Source organism: Mesocricetus auratus, unplaced genomic scaffold, assembly GCF_017639785.1.
Source record: "Mesocricetus auratus isolate SY011 unplaced genomic scaffold, BCM_Maur_2.0 Super-Scaffold_100676, whole genome shotgun sequence".
In the NCBI taxonomy this organism is placed as follows: Eukaryota; Metazoa; Chordata; class Mammalia; order Rodentia; family Cricetidae; genus Mesocricetus; species Mesocricetus auratus.
Genome location: NW_024429266.1, coordinates 28519270 through 28536932, shown reverse-complemented (window position 1 = coordinate 28536932; position 17663 = coordinate 28519270).

Below are 17663 nucleotides of genomic sequence, written 5' to 3'. Positions count from 1 at the left end.
AATAACTGATGACTTTGCTTTGCTATAACTGCATAACTCAGGTAATAATGCAGTTGTACAAGTTATAGGAGGCATGATGAACAGTCTCTAAATGTCAAAAAGATTTGCCCTTAACACCAACTGCCCAGAATCTTTGGGGGTTCTTTAACAACGATAATATATGTTTGCAGTATTTTGTTGCAGGCTATACTTAAATTTATTTATTTTTCCTAATGATTTTATGAAATATCTGTTTCAAAACAAGGCAATGGGGACTCAATAATAAAATTTTTAAAATGCTACTATATAAATACATATGAAAGTCAAGCCCAGGTCTATTTGACTCAACACTTAAGCACCAAGCATATTTTCTTGAACTGCTAATTACAAAGTACAGTATCTTCTGGGACCACAGAGTCACTAGCATGCTGGTTAGATACCCCAATGACAGAAAAGTCACGTTTCTATCTGGTTAATTCAGTTTACATGATGGCATATTGTTGTTCTTTTCCCCTACAATTCTTTGACTCAAATAATAATTATTATAAAGCTAAAAGAACATTTGAACCAAAATGTTGTAGTCATAAGGGGGGAGGCAAACAAACTTCTGGATTCTCTCCAAGGTCCCTAGCCACTGTCTAATGCCAGTGAGATTCTCCATGGTTTTTAAATGTTATTTTTGTCAGCATATTTTCAAGATGATATATTAGAACTCCACTTGCACTGAGGCGGGAAGATTGAGGGCAGCCAGAATTACACAGTGAGACCCTGTCTCCAAACGCCAAAAAAAAAAAAAAAAAAAAAAAACACCAACTACACTTGCTATACTTGGCTATCAGATGTTTCTTATGCTGAGGTGTGCAAAACATACTTTGAATTGCAACACAGAAGAATGCAAAATACCTCATTCATGCTTTACATAGTGAAATATCAATATTTTGTTAACATTTCTGAGATGAATAAATACACTATTAAAATTCTTCTGACCTATTTAGTTTTACTCACTTAAATGTGGCAATCATTTTTTTTTCATTACCTTTGTGGCTTCCACGTGCAGCTTTATGTTAAATTTCCATTAGGCAAAACTGATCTCAAACCTTGAAATCCGAAGGTAGCAAAGCCACTCCTAGCCTCATGTAAGAACAAAGGCACAGGCTGGTGGAGCTGGCATCCCAGCCTGTTCTGTGACTTTCTCTACAGGTTTCTTTGCATAAATGGATGGAGCTCCTCCTTCTTGCTGATAGTGAGTTCCAAACTGGGTGTCTCATAATCATTCTTGTTTAAGGTTGAAAAGAATCATTTATGTCTTTAAATCTGAAGAGTGCAGTTTGTACTGTAAGCAAAGGCATAACTTTATCTCATGAAAAGTACGGAGTCAGCATTAAAAAATTGAGGCATTTGCCCGCAGTGTTGCTGGTTTACATGTGGAATGTAGGTGTGCAACAGAGGACAGAGTGGTTCCAAATGGAGTCTGATTTAAGCTCACACCAGCAACATCCTGAGCACTCACCGTGAGCACAAACATCCTTCCAAATGCAACGTTCTCCTTCCGAACAGAACAGAGCACTGTCCAGAGTGAGCATATGCCCTGAAGATTTTGATTTCTGTTCCTTCAGGAATCAAATGGCATTGTCCACTACTCTGCCTAGACATGATTGGTTCTGGAGACTACAGCTGATTTCCATCTTGGAGGAAAGGGATTGTTTCCGTCAGTCTGCCTGCCTGAGATTGCAGTTGAGCCATATTTAGCTGCTCGTGCTAGATGTTTTAGTGCCTGGCTCTTTTTAACTGGCATATGTTAAGAGCTTTGAATTAACAGGTGCATAAAAACTGTCAAAAAACACTAAATCTCAAGACAGACTGTCAGTTGTATTAAAAAATATGGTGTTATATAACCACGCACTCTCAACACATCCAGCATGTTATAGCTTGGAATGTCCTTCCCCCCTCCACACAATGCAGCAATGCTAATCCATACCATGAAACAAAAGGCCATGGCTCTTTAGCTGGCAGTGGAGAATGGGTGGCTATGAATAGATAGAGGTGGATTGGGACAGTAGACCCCAAGTATCGAGAGTGAGGTTTTCTTTCCTTTCAGGTTTAGAGATCCAGTTGTAAGGCAAGCTAACAAAAGGAAGGAAGAACTTAAAAGGAACAACTTTTAGGAGGCTTTTAAGGAATATCACATCGCTGCATGGCAGTGACACTCATATTTACGTTGTAACAGTATGGTAGAGAAAATTCATTACCTTTCAAAACATTTTAGTTATATTTTATGTATGTGCATGTTTTGTCTGCATGTTTATCACATGCATACCTTGTGCTCTAGGGCCAGAAGAGGGCACTGGACCCACTGGATTTAGCTGAAGAAGTTGGAAGCTTCCTCATGGGTACTGGGAACTGGACCCAGGTCCTCTGAAAGAACAGCAAATGCTCATAACCACTGAACCATATCTTTATCCCCACAGAAAAAATGCATTGCTTAAAACTGTGTGATTTGTTGTCATTTAAAATGAACGGATAAAAGATACAACTTGCCTAAAATAAATAGAATCAAGTTAAAGCATAGAACAAATCATGTTTATAACTATATTAAGCATCCTTTTACCATATTTCAAAGGCAATAGTTGTGTTTCAGTGACTGTGAAATTGGGCTAGAAGCAAATATTTCTGATAACTACTCCTTTACATGCAACACACATCATAAAAACCCTTTGTGTGTGTGTGCAATCAAATTAAAGTTAAGCTTGACCTTGGCTATGCTTTAGATTATCTCATATTTGGCACTGATCACTCACCTACCAAATAACTGGTTGGCCAGCGACAAGTCACTGATTTTTGTAAGCCTTGTTTCTTTCCTTTAATATAATATAGAGGAGGATGGGTATGAGAAAAATGCTCAGCATTCATTTTAGTTCTGAAAATGGTAAATCCTATGATGCACAAGATTCTGTCACACTTCTAGGTGTTCTTCTGTGGAAGGCTAAACATTGTATTGCAATTATGTTTTATCTTGCTTCATTGCTTGTCCATATTCTGACATTACATTTCTAGATTATGATTCCTTTCTGCTGATATTTTAAATGAGCGCTCTAGACCTAAATAGCCCTCACACATCAGGTTTTCAAAGAGCTAGACTCTGAAATGGAGACATGCATACAAAAGTTTATTGGTGAGGCTGTCGAAGGAAAACAACAGAAGGCTGGCTCGGAAATGAGAGCTGGGTGGAGTGCAGGCAGGAGCTCCAACCACCAGCAAGGTCTCCTCCAGATGCTGTGGGGAGGTCTGGACTCCAGATTTTCCCAACTTGGGATAAAGAGATAATCATTTGTGCACCCATAACTGTGAGTCTGGCTTCTTGCTGCTCCACATCCCAAGATGGCACTTTGGCAAAGCTCCTCTCTTTAGTCTGGAATAATCTCTGGAAATAGAATTTCCAGTGAGCCATCAGCAGCCAGCACTTTCCAAAGGGTAACATGGTCCTGAGAGCTAAAGGGTCTAGCATATCACATACCACATATCCATCTCACAGAGGATTTAGGATCTGTTCTGACGGTTCTCATAGACAGTGACAAGACACCAAAGACTACTTTTGTAAGCCCATACTTTTCTGTTCGTAAATTGGAGACCCAGGTAAAATTATGTAGACAGGAATGGAATTGCAAACCATCTGTGTGGTTGCCCAGTGGGTTCTTTAGCTGTTAATACTCTTTCATCACGTTGAAAGATAACTGAAGAAAATAAAGAAGTAAGAAGTATTAAGCTATCCTTGAGTTTCATCTACAGATAGACATGGTGTCTCACTGGAAGCTGTCTTATCCCTCAGGGAGGGCTGACACTTCAGACTGTACTGAATCATCAGGAAAATGCTTATCAGTAGGCAACAATCTCTATCCTCTTCCTATTTTCAATGTGGTCTCAAGGTCTCCAATATCACTCGTTACTTAATGCCAGTGCACTAGGAACTGAGGCTGGAGGGATTCTCCAGCAAGGTTAGTTCTGCTCTCCTTATCTGTTAATGTGAAGGATAACATTATCCTGCCAGTTTTCTCTGAAGCTGGCTGAAGAAGAAGAGTCCTTGGACAGGACCAATGGGAAAAATGCAGAAGTAGTTAGTTATTTTGCCAAATCCCTTTTTAAATATAAACCCAAGCCAAAAATAGTTAGCACAAATACCAACAAGCTGCTTTCCCATTGGGAAGTTTTAAGTGTCACTATCATGTAAAGTCTATTGTACATTGAATTATGTTATTAAGTTATTGTAATTACTGGAGGAGTTATTTTTTTCTTATTTTGTCCTCATTGAATACAAACAAGAAGCCAGTTTCTATAAAGAGAACCAAGGAGAAAATATTTTTTCCCTAAAAAGTTACACTTTTTTTTTCCAAAACAGGTTTCTGTCCTGGAACTCTGTAGATCAGGCTGGCCTTGAACACAGAGATCTGCCTGCCTCTGCTTCCCAAGTTCTGGAATTAAAGGTGGAAGTCACCACCACCCAGCTAACAGTTACATTTTAAAACTCAAAGTGTCCAGGTTTCAAATGATACACATCCTCTCAGAATACTCAGTCTGGAGGTCAGGTCTGAAATCCCAGAGTGTACAGCAAATTGTCAGCACTGTCTCTATTCTTGCCTACTCCCTCTTTCCCTGCTTCCTTCTTCACAGCAGCATTTGGCTTTTCCCATTTCCAACACCTCCTCATCTAACCTAACCACCAGAGCCTACAGCAGGCCACAGAAGGAGATGCAATGTCATAGTCATAGATGCCACCACGGCAGGTCGCAGATGGAGATCCAACACTATAGATCCCACCAGGGGGCAGGCCACAGGAGATCCAATACTATAGACCCCACCACAGCAGGCCACAGAAGGAGATCCAGTGTCATCATAGACACCACCACAGCAGGCCACAGGAGATGCAAGGTTGTAAATCAGATACTACTGTTAACATTATGAATTTAAAAAAAAACCTAAATAAAACCAACTCAAACAAAACAAAATAACTCATTTCTAAAGTCAAAAGACAAAGTTGAGAGAGGAAAGAGAGCACTGGCAAAAGACACCTGGCCTCCTGATAATGGCAATTTGCTTCTCTTTATTCCTCAACCTCCTCTTTCCTTCCTTCCTCCTCTGGCTCTCTTCTCCCTGCCCTTCTCTCCTCCCCTCCCCCCTCCTTTTTATTTATTTATTTACTTTGGTTTTGATCTGCAGCTCATGCTGGCCTCATACATCTGCCTGTCATGTAGTTCCTCAGTAGTAGAGTAATGGACAAGTCTGTCACACCCAGCCTTGAAAATGTTTTTAGTTGGAAGATAATTTTGATTCTTAAATATAGAGCAGGAACATTTTTTTTCTCCAAGTATTAGACTGAAATCAAGCCTTTCTCAGCCCATCAACAAGTTGTAACAAAAACATCTTGAGCTGTAACCATGGAGAAGTAAAAAAATCGTAGCAGTAAAACAAACTAAAAAGGTCCAAACAAATAAAACCTACTAGTCCTTGGTAGGAGCTAAATAGCCACACTTCACAGGGTGAATCGGCTTCACTTCAGCTTATCTATATTTAGACATCGATCATCCTCTCTGATAGTCTAAGGAGTTTTTAAAATGGAAGGGAGTTTTCTGCTAGCAGTGTTCATTGTATTATTTTGTTGTTATAAAAGATGTCAGATGCTTACTTTTGAAGCACAAGCAGGTCTCTGAGAAAGACTATTGAGCTGTTTGGTTTATTGCTTTAGATCTCGAGAAAGGACACAAGTGTGTGGTTTCATAACTGATTAGTATGTGACAGAGTCTGTTCATATAGCATGTTTCAAAGTAAATTAAGTATCGCACTGAGTTACACAGCTGTGGATGATCACCAGACTGAAGGAGGAAAAAAGAGCTAGCAGTGTTCCTATCCATTTCTTGAGAGGTTCTGGAAGCCCTGGGATGTTTTGTCACCATCTGCCAAGTCAGCCTGGCCTGGTGGCTCAGGGATGGGCAGTCCCTTGCCCTGCCAATGGCAAGTTTTTCCTCTCAGCTGACTCTCACATGTCAGGGAGCATCTGTCTCCTCTCTTCATGCTGGGAGAAACAGCACATCACAGGCATGCTGTACATACCACAGTATCCAAGGCTTCAGAACACAGATGCAGTGCAATCCAGAAGGCTGTAGAATGAATGCTGTCTGAGATAAACTACCACCAATGACAATGAGTAAAGATGGGGTTTGTCAGACAAATTTTCTCTTCTTCCTTCCCCCTGTGGACCAATTGAGTTGAAGCAGTATCTCTCTACTTACAAATGTTCCTACCACAGACCCTCTCTGGCTATCCAGCTAAGTCTCTCCTGGAATTGCCAACCAGAGACCCATGCAAGTCAGCTAGCTATTTCTTCATTCTTCACTCTAGTTGGCCTCCTGAGGAAAACCACAGCAGGTACTTCCTTGCCTCAGTGTCAGTGTCCTGTAGACCTCAGTCAAATGGCAAGGCAGCAGGAAGTCTACTGAGAACCTGATCGTTTAACCAAGTGCATCAAACAGTGTTTGAATCTCAGCAGCTGCAATGAAGAATCTTCAAACATCTTCATGATAAAATGGCTGAAAAACTAGGAAGCAATAGAACAGGAAGAAATGCAGTGAGTGGCGCACATTGGTATAAGAACATGTTCAGAAAAACCCATGTGACACCTCTTAGAAGGTTTTAAACTTGTATATTTGAAGAGGACAGGTTTGAGAGAAGGGACTAGAGATTCTGTAAAACCAATTAGACCAAGACCAACTTTTAAAATATAGTTGTTGGGTAGGGAATGTGGCTCAATGAGTAAGGTGCTTGCCCAGAAATCATGAGTTTAATTTCTACAACCCATGTAAGGAAAACAACAACAGCAACAACAAAGCTATGTGTGCCACTATACACCTTTAATCCCAGCACCAGGGATATGGAGACAATCACATCACTAGAGTTCACCAACCGAACAACCGGTGTTTAAGCTGATAATAGAGAAATGTGGAACGCATATGCAATAGAACATTATTGAGCTTATAAAAGAAGGAAACTTGTCATAATATTGATTAACCCAGAGGACATTATATTAAGTGAAATAAACTAAGACATATCTACCATGGTCTCAGTTATGTTTGGAACTTTCAAGCACTGAACAAGTAGGAGCCAAAATGGTAGGTAGAATGATGTCAAAGGACACCAAATTTCAGTGACTGAGGAGAGATAGCTCAGAAAAATCTATTGTACAACAGAGCCACCACAGTTGTGGTGGAAGAAGAAAGCCAACCCCCACAAGCTGTCACTGACCTCCACATTTGCACCAGGGCATGGATGTGGCTATACACACAAGCACATGGTAAATACAACCTTACAAATAGTGACTTCTTAATTATGATTAGCGAAGAATGCTTTACATATTCTCAGTACAAGAATTAGAAGTCTCTGAAATGATCCAGAATACACTTGTCAGCCTCAGGAGATGGTAGTGTGTGTTAGTAACAAAGAGAAACAGAACAGACAGAAAACCCACTGAGCTAGCAATCTGGAGACTCCTTTCCTCAAAAACACAGTAGAGATACAAATCCTATCGATTATCCAATCTTACCCTGCACCTGAGCATGCTGGGATTCCATTGACTCTCAGGTGTTGCGCTCACTCACGCTAACTATCTTAGGCAGAAAGAAGGCATGATAGACAGAGAGGTGGGAGCTCTACACCAATTACTCTACACTAGAGCAGTGCCATCTCGGAGTGGTGACTTCCACTTTCTGAAACATGTTCTTCATTTTGAAATGTGCCTAATCCTATTTGGGACCTGATGTAACAGTAAAGAGCATCATGTTGCCAGACACAGCTTGGGAACACTTTGTTCATGTAAATCTGGTTTTTAAATGTGATCATTTAGGATGAGCAGACGCCCGTGGAAGGTTCAGCTCAAGTCTGACAAATGGGAAACTGCCAATTATTTAGCAAACCAAATGGGGCCTTTGATGCATTATGTTAAATATGTACTGCAAACTAAATCAATCCCTGACGATCAGGCCATCTTCTGTTTCCTGATTACTGATGAGAGTCAGGGGGTCCACAGTTTCCATCAAAGAGCAGGACCCACATCCTGATGCTTCCAAATAGGAGCAGCTCAGAATTCAGTAACCACCCAGGAATATTAGCACAGCACGTGGCAACTGAAAAAGTCAATGGTCAGTGCTGAATGATACACAGAACAAGGTAAGGAAACTTTCTCATCAAATGTTTACCAATGACAGAGGATGCTATTTAGATCAAGTTTCATAAACAGGTAAAGGAGGGGCAACAACCCCTAGACAGTTTCCCCTGAGCCCACTGGAGTTAGTGAACAAAAGAATTCACATTTCTCTGAGCAGTTTACAAAGTTGGCAAAAGGGAAAACTAATAGTGATGTCTTTGTCATATTGCTGCTCTATTTCTGATACTCTGTTTCTTTCCAGAAAGAGCAGGGATGCAAGGCTAATACAGAAATACAGAATAACAGAGTCAGGAAGACACCAATGTCTGCTTGATGTGGTGATTCACACCTATGGGTTCAAGGGCAGCTTGACCAATATACCAATATAGTGAATCCTAGGCTAGCTGGAGCTATATAAGGAGATCCTGTCTTAAAAACTGAGAAAGAAAACAAACAAACCATATATATATATGTATATATGTACGTGTATATATGTATGTACATATATTTATGTAAAATCTAAAACTTAATAAGAAATAACTATGATTGACAAGAGTCACCTTTTCCTATCTCAGGAGGCCCTGGGATGGATAAATCTATCTAATTAAGTGTTCATGTATGATATAGACAAGAGTCCCTCGGAAGGACGGGGGAGCAAAACACACTGAAACGAAGACAGTCACAGGCTGGAGTAAGAGATAGAAGCAGATAAGACATGTCCTGGCATGTAGCTCCTGTATCTACTTGGAAGTTGGCTGGAGCAGAGGGCCGGAGTCAGAAGCCAGGTGACAGCTATTTTGATTCTTGGACTTTATGCTGAAATATGGGACAACTGTTCCTTGCTATCTGTAGAAAGGTCTCCCATATTCACTATCCAGTTCTGTTTCTGATCCACTCCTGAATACTTGTGTGGTCGTCTGTATTCTCTGCTCTGCACCTGTGCTGTTCTAGACTCTTCCATTCTCTTTTGGGATGATTACAACGTCTAAAAGAAAATCCTCATTGCTTTCTGCTATTTTTTCTGGTTGGGGAAAAATGCAAATGGAAAAAAAAGAATGGGAGGGGAAAAAAAGAGGTCCATCCGGCCTGCCTGTAATCACAGGTACCTCATTACGGCTGATTTATGTTTGGCCAAGTTAGACGATGTTTTTACCAAAACAGCCCAGTCCTAATTCTTAGAGCCATGTAGCCTTTCACCCTCAATCTGACTTGAACTACTAATGTGATTTAAACTCGTCAATGCACACATTGCCCAAGGCAAGGGTTTAAAGTCAGAGTCAAGTTTGCAGTCTTTCACAAAATATACTTTCTCACCCCTTGTCACTTCTCCAGTTACCAAATCTTTTCCAACCTGTCTGGACCTTCTGAGGCCCACACATAAATCAGGAGAGATGTGGATGGAAATGGCTTCCTTTTCTTCAAAGCAATGTGTACCCACCTCAATGGAGTGCTAGCAGTCTGTAATGGTGCATGTGGTTTCCATTACGTCAAGGGAAAGCCTGTCCCCACTGCTCCAAATAGTCTGTGGTTTATAGTAACGAACCCTCTCCTCTGGATAAACCCGTTTTTAGAAACCTCAAACCCCTAGGTTAAAATCAAAGACATCAGAGACTGGGGAGATGGTTCAGTTGCTCAAGTACTTCCTATGAAAGCATGAAGGCTTTGAGTTCGGATCCCCCCACACCCTAGCAAAAGTCAAGCTGTGCACAGTGTCACTTCTGTTACCCAGTGTGAGGCAGATGGGCTTGTTAGCCAGCCTAGCTGAAATAGTGAGCTCCACGTTCAGTGGGAGACCCTGTGTCCCACAAACGAGCAGAATAATTAAAGAAGGACTCAGTGCTAAACTCAGGCCTCCAGATGGGCATGCATAGGCGGGGCACGCAAAGGCATGAAGCAAGCACACGCCTCCTGGTGCACACGCACTCGCAAGTGCATGTGCACACACACACATTGCACACGCACGCACACGCACGCACACACACACAGGGCAAAGAGAGAAAGGCTTATTTAGTTTCTCAGATCCAGTCTCTTTGAAAACCATTAAAACACACTGATGACATGGATGATTTGGCAGTTTGGCATGGTCTCTGAAGAGAGATTCTGCCCTGATATTTCTGACTTCAAATACCACTATCCTTGAGGGATTTCAGGCCCTGAGGCTGTTTGCAGCCTGAGCCAGAATGGCCATGGAAGGCCTGGGAACAAACATGATACATGAAACTCCGTGGCAACGGTGGTGCATCCACAGCTGTCATTGCTTTGTATTACGTTCCCCTTTCCCTCCTCCTTTCCTTTATTTCTTCTCTATCTTCCTTCCTTCGTCTCCCATCTTTCCCTTTCTCCCTTCCTTCCTTATTCAGTATCTTCCTTATTGCTGCTTTGACTTGGATTTTTTAATTTCATTGAGCACTCAGCCTCTAAGAAGGTGGAAAAGTTAAACCAATGACCCGGGTACACTCCGGTTTCTTGTTTTCCCTGAGGTTATTTCATTTTCGCTGTGCCCTTGTTTCTCTCAATGAGATCAGCACTGACATTTGTAGACAACTGGATGGACAAACAGATGTGTTTATGCCAAAGAGAGGCATGTAACAGGAAGACCGAGGGATAATAAGGAAACACGCACCAAAGTTTGTTGCGTAAGAGATGTGTGCATAAGGTCTGTCTTCCAAACTATTGCAGAGAGTAGAGTGGGGAGAGGGGGAAGGAGAGGGAGAGGGGGAGGGAGAGAACAATGTTTCCTATGCACTAAGTCATCAGTTCATTCAATGAACATTTACTGGGTAGCTGTTATTCTAGAACTCATGTGGGTGTTTCATCAAATAGTGAATACGAAGAAAAGTTCCACCCCGACTGGTTTTAAGGGACCAGGCGTTTTGGATATATAACTCTGATGCTCCCAAGGACTCTCAAACTAGATACTATTATTTCTAGTTTACACACAAGAAAAATAAAACCTCAACGATGTTGTGTATATAATGTTATGTAAAACAAAACCAATTACTGTGGTTTATTAGGAAGACAACACGGATTTTTAAGCCAAGTCAGTCTTATTCTAAAGCTTGCATGCTTCTTATTAGCTCACAAGGTGTTTAGAGACTAATGAAGTCCTAAGAGATACCATAGGAAGTGACATCTAGGTTAAGTGTCAATTGAAGGACCTGAAAAGGGGCTGGGGGAGAATTTCCATGAAATTCTGATGAAGGCATATGTCTCAAAGACATAACTTAACTAAGGCAAGAGAGAAGAGCCACTGAGCCACTAAGCATATACAGTGCAGGGACAGGTGGCCCCATTTAGGGACATTGTGTAGAAATGGCTTAAATGAAAAGAAAGATTCTCATAGGAGATAATTTAGAAGCAGATTCAGATAGGAAGGTCTGGTACATACTGTGGTATGCCTAGGTTATGTATAGCAGCTTGGACCATTAGAGTATGCAATGCTGACAGCAAATAATCAGTTACTAATCACGAAAACTTCTCCTTTGAAATAGAGTATAATTATGGAGTATAATTAGTCACCAGCTAATAAAAATGCTTGTAAATTTTTGGACAGAATGCCCAGCACGCGATTAGACTCCCATCCTGGTTATATGTTTCAATACTGGCTCAAAGTCTTCTTTGAGAGGCGTGGTATTCCTATAACTGGATACATAAGTATTGAGCCAATAAAACTGGTTGAAGAATGTGAGAAATTTATCTAGTACATGAAGTCATTGTTTCATATTTGTCTGAAACTCCCAGTGGACTCTGAATACCAGATCTTTGCTCCCCTCTGTTCTCCACATTGCTTTTTCCCATGAGGAGACTCTTTGATATCAGCATGGGGTATATGGAATTCTTTGGGGGTGAAAGGGGTACTTTCTGTTATAGTAGCTTTTTATTTAACTAGTTCATTCCCATGCAGAAACTCCTACTGATGCAATAAAATTTGAAGGAACATGGTGGATCTGTTTGACTCCTTGGCTGGGGGACAGTTACTGGGCAAATTTGTTGAGCAGCTGGAATCCTTAGGCCATACTAACATTGAAAAATGAAGGTCTTGACATCAACATACTTAAAGATCTGAATAATCTTGGGCTGCTTCCAATTTTGAAACCCATTCTTCTGGGCTTCTCATTTCTTTCTTTCTTTCTTCCTTTCTCTTTCTTTCTTTCTTCCTTTCTCTTTCTTTCTTTCTTCCTTTCTTCCTTTCTTTCTTTCTTCCTTTCTTCCTTTCTTTCTTTCTTTCTTTCTCCCACAGAGGTTTCTTTTCTGACTTTTCCCCCTTTGTTTAATGAGTCCAACTCTATGTGGATTTCTAAATTTTCCCTGTCATATGCTAGCAGTTCCTATGTTCAAACTTTTAGGTCAACTCTACCAAGCATTGTTTGCTTAATCTGCTGGGGCTAAGGGGGTACCTTTCTATTGCCCAGATCTTGGGTAATTGCAGGAATTCTCTGATTTAGCTTGCATTGCAAATCCATCCCAAGGTGCACTGGCTACAGAGATGGAGGGGTTCATTATGCATTCCCTGATGAAATACTGACCTGAAAATAATGGTGGGGAAATCAACCTTGATCGTGGTGCTTTCCTTGAGTCTAATTTCTTCTGAACTTCAGACTGTAACTTGTATTTTTGGATAGATAGCCCCAGGACATACTGGGGTCTAACCAGGAAGGTGCTGAGACCTGTATTTTCACACCATGAAACTAGTAACAATTTTGACTTCAGTGTCTTGAAAAGTAGTGATTTCAATTGCCCTGTTTCCTTTCAGGGGAAAATGCTTTCTTTGCACCTAAACAATCTTCTGGTGCTTTTGACTGACAAGCATATTGTTGTGATTATGACCGGACTTCTTGACTCCTGCAGGGATAGCATTTAAAACTGCCTGAGACTGGCACAAATCAAAATATTCATCAACTTAAACTATGTCAGCTATAATGGAAAAGCCCAAATCGCAGTGTTTTATATCATGTCAGAAGCCTGTGAGCAAAGTGAAAAACTACTTAACTCTTTCCCTGCCCAGAGAAAATTTAGTGTGTTCACATATATAATTGAAGGAACCTATGTTCCCCTCAAAGTCATAGCTACTATATACTTACTATACTTCTATTATTCTGTAACACTCTTTCTTTCTTTCTTCCTTCCTTCCTTCCTTCCTTCCTTCCTTCCTTCCTTCTTTCTTTCCTTTTGCTTTTATGAGACAGGGTCTCACTATGTAGCTCAGGCTAGCTTAGACAATCTTCCAGCCTCAGTTTCCTTAATCCTGGTACTATAGATGTATGCAAATCACAGCTCTCACTCAAAGAGAGTAAGAAATTTTTTATATATTTTATGTGGATTGGTGTTTTGCCATGAGTGTTGGGTCCCCTGGAACTGGAATTACAGATAGTTGTGAGCTGCCATGTGGGTCCTGGGAATTGATCCTGGGTCCTCTAGAATAGCATTCAGTGCTCGTTACCACTGTGCCATCTTACCAGCCTGTGAGAGATTATTTATTCTTAGCAAATATGAGTGACCATAACCTAGGAACAGGATTCAGGTTGCCCTCAATATGTTTCAATGTGGAAGCAGTTACATAAAATTTTATAGTCACAGAACAAAAGAAAGTCATAAAATACCTTTACTAAATATATTGGTGGGGACAGCAGGTTATAACAAAGCAAGGACAAAGGCACTCTGCTATCAGTTTTGGGTGCTATATGAAGGCATTCTTAGCTTTGGGTTTGGTGGAGGCTAATGATCTGCAAATTAGTTCATTAAAAATGTTTTACATAATAATTGAAAGAAAAGATCTTAGACCAAATACAGCGATGAGTGGTATATAGTTATGAAGGAGAATGAATGGCCCAGGATCATTTCTGTATTCATCAGTTGTGAAATCCTCAACAGATGTGTAGATTTTTCTAGGAATTTAAGTGACACCCAGTGTGTGGCTAATATTGTCAACCCAACAGGATCTAGAATCAACTAGGAGAAAAGCCTATGGGCATGCCCATGAAGGATTATCAAGGCTGGATTAAAGTAAAGTGCAGCTTCCTGTGGACTAAGGTCTTCGAACAAAAAGGAAAAATGAGCTGAACACTGGTAGTCTAGCCTCTGCTTTCCCCTTCCAGACTCTGGATGCAATTGCTAGCTAGCTGCCTTAAGCTCCTTCAACCACAACTTCCCAAACATGATGCACAGCATTGTATCCTCAAACTGTAAGCCAAAACAAACCTTCCTGAAATTGCTTTCACCAGGCATTTTGCCCCAGTGACGTGGAAAGTAACTAAAATGCTAGGTATCTCTCTTTTTTATAGAATCCATTGATTGCTTGAACTAATTCAATGAATTCTTCCCTTTGTTCCTTATCCATTGATTCATCTAATAATGCATTAAAAATTCAGTTCTGCAGGGCTGTTTGCCTGTGTGAGGAAGAGGAGCTAAATTTGTGCACACAAGTTGCTGACAGTCCGTTAGACCAGACATGTCCATTAAAAGCTGTAAGACGAGGAGCAGAATTACTGCAGGGTAGGTATGCATCAACTGCCATGCTTGTTTAGTAAGCTAGAAATACTTCCACTTAGGAAATAGTGAAATAGACAGTCAAGAGGTTGCCTACTCAGTCTTCACTTTCCCAAGTGTTGTCTTTTCTGTAGGTGGTGGTAGATATTCTGCAGACACTTTGGAAAGTGGGATCTTGTCTTTTTGAAGCTCAGCTGATGCCTATTGCGCACACTGGCCCATTCAGAAGTCGCTCCACTGAAATTTAGACACCACAGCCAGAGATTCTAGTGTCAGTCAAGTCCAGGGGACCCCAGTTTAGTCCCTTCCTAGAGAACAGTGAAAAGCAGTAGGCAGGGATGCATAGTCAACAACTGGGGAAGAATGGAGACCAGAGAAAGCACAGCTTTGAAGACATTTCCTATCTTCAGGGCTTTCCCTATGCAGAAATCTGTCTGCAACTCCAGTCTTTCCATTCCTTCTCCTAGTGCCTGCACTTCATTTTTCCCTGGAGAAGGGGCAAACAGAACTAAGCCGATTGCTAAGAAACCTATCTAACGCACAAGCTATGCTACGTAAGTAAAGAGGAGGGGTTTGTCTTCATTTAGCAGAGAATGGGAAAGAGAATAGAAATCTCAATGAAGCAGGCTAATATTTTGATGTATTAACCAATGTGTTTTCCCCCATGATTTCCTGTTACCCTTTACCCTCCCCACCCCCAAATCTGGGCAGTTAGACCCCAAGTCATTCCTGTGCCTCAAGGGAGAGTTGTCACAGCAGAGTCAGAGAACAAAAGAGACAAATTCTTGGCTTTGGAGTTTAAAAAGCTCAGCTTCAGGCTTCAGACAAAAAAGATTTGGAAGACTATTTGAGCCAATTTTTTTTCCTGCCCACATAAGATAAAAATTCCCCTGGCTGGGATACAAGAGGCGATTTTAAGGCAAAGCCTGAGGGTTGGAAGCCACACGGTCCCCAGGGCTCTGTTACTCCTTCCTCTGGCTAAGCTTTGGAGGGAGTGTGGGGTTTTTAACTACTCAGTCAGTGCTTCATTTCTTAGTTGGGACCCAGGAAGTGGCAAGCCTTAGAGATCCTTATGCCTGGTGTTATGTCTGGTATATACATACTGAAGGGGCTGAGGCAACCTTAGAGAATTCTCAGGATCACAGAGAGATGAGGGAGTGTACCTAAAATTCACAATGATCCCCAGATACAGAGGTGGCTCAAAGAAAGCAGAGCTGGGCAATCCCAGTTTGGCAGGTTTGCTAACAGTATTCCTAAGGGTTGGGCATTAGGGGCCAGTGGTCCCATATACTAGCCCGAACAGATAATAATCAGGCTGGAGCTGGGGATGATGACACATGTTCAGAAATGGGAGAGGTGGCATCAGGAGAATCCTAGATGGAAGGAAAGCTTGGGACACCCAGCAGTACCCTGACTCAAAAACAAGCAAGCAGTCTTAAGACTCAGAGCCTAGTAAATATTGAACATTGTGAAATTCTGGAAAAGTAGGTTTCATTCACTTTGAATAGTAATTTGAGCCTGTTGGACCTGCAAATCTATCTGTACTGAGTGCTTCTCCAGATACTCATGGTGAAGTGACCTACTGGTTTAAGTTTCTTCAAGACCAGGGCCTCAGAAAATTGATGCTTTGACATGCTCTATACCCCTGCAAGCTTCCTCATAGTCAAAGTTTTTTGTCTTTTTACCTCCACTCACAAGCACAAGGAGAGTTTTTCTCCTTTTTCTTATCTACCCAACCAAATTCTACCCAAAGAGGAACACAAATGTCTGTAGTGTCGTTTCTAGAATTTCACTGCCAACCTTATATTACAGGAAGAATAAAAGTTAACATCATGTAGAGTACAGAAGTGTCATGTTCTAAGCCACTGTCTGCTCTTGAGCCAATTTGTTTTACTAAAAAGGATCTACTCTTTTCTAAAATTGCCAACATACTACTTTCCTGTCTCCAGAAAAACCATGCCACCATCAACTACCTGTCCTTGTGGGTGTCATGTGACATATGTCTCCTGCTTTCCTACATGTTGATAAATTTTGTATTTCCTGTACTCCTGTCTACTCCTAGATTATTTCATAGATAAAAATTACCAAAATGTAGCCCAGCATACTGGTTCCTGCATGTAATCTCAGCTACCGGAAGTTTGAGGCAGGTAGATCAAGTTCAAGGCCAGACAGGTAGACATAGCAAGTTTTAGGCCAGCCAAAACTTCCCTCATCCACCACTCCCCTAATCCCCAAGGTCACTGAAGCCTTAGAAGGAAAGTTTGGGTTTCCCTACACTGTCTTCAGATCTTTTCCTGCAATGCATTTTTAAGAATGAAACCTGTCACCAGAAAAGAGTCTGAGCCCTGAGAAACCACTATTTGCTCTAACTTATGTTTAGGACATGGCTTTGCCCTGTGCTGTGGGAGACATCAAGGCACACCAAACAGTTTCATTCACACATTTACTGTCTTCTGAAGTGGGAAGACTCCAGAGGACCTTGGGGAAGAATCAAAGCAGGACTCCAGCTTCCATTTGCACGGTGTTCCAGAGCCCCTTCCTTTGGATATGCCTTACCCTACCTTATGGTTATTGAGTTTCTCCCTCTTGGTTAAAGACCTGTTCCCAACACAAGGTAGAATTTAACTGGCCTCTTGATCTAGGGCCTTCTTGTTTTCTTTGAGTAGCACAATGATACAGCAGGGAGAGCTTGGGCTAAAAGGCCTAAGATGTTTGTGGATCACAGTGTCACTGAGGGCATGTCTGAGTGAAGGAACTGCACATGAAGTGACTCAGGATAGTTCCTTCAGCACCCCACCCCCACCTAGCAATAAAGCCCAGGCATAAGCAACTAATCATAATTCTAGCAAATTGTAGCTCCATATATATGTCTGTAGGTTCTCAAGTTTGTGACTGAACCGCTTAGTTTTTAGTTGGCTAAGTAAATAGGTTGCCAATTTCTGTGGAGTTTTTAAGAGAAGCCCCTGGTGTAGCTACAGCAAGCGGACGGAACTAATGGCCACATGTATTG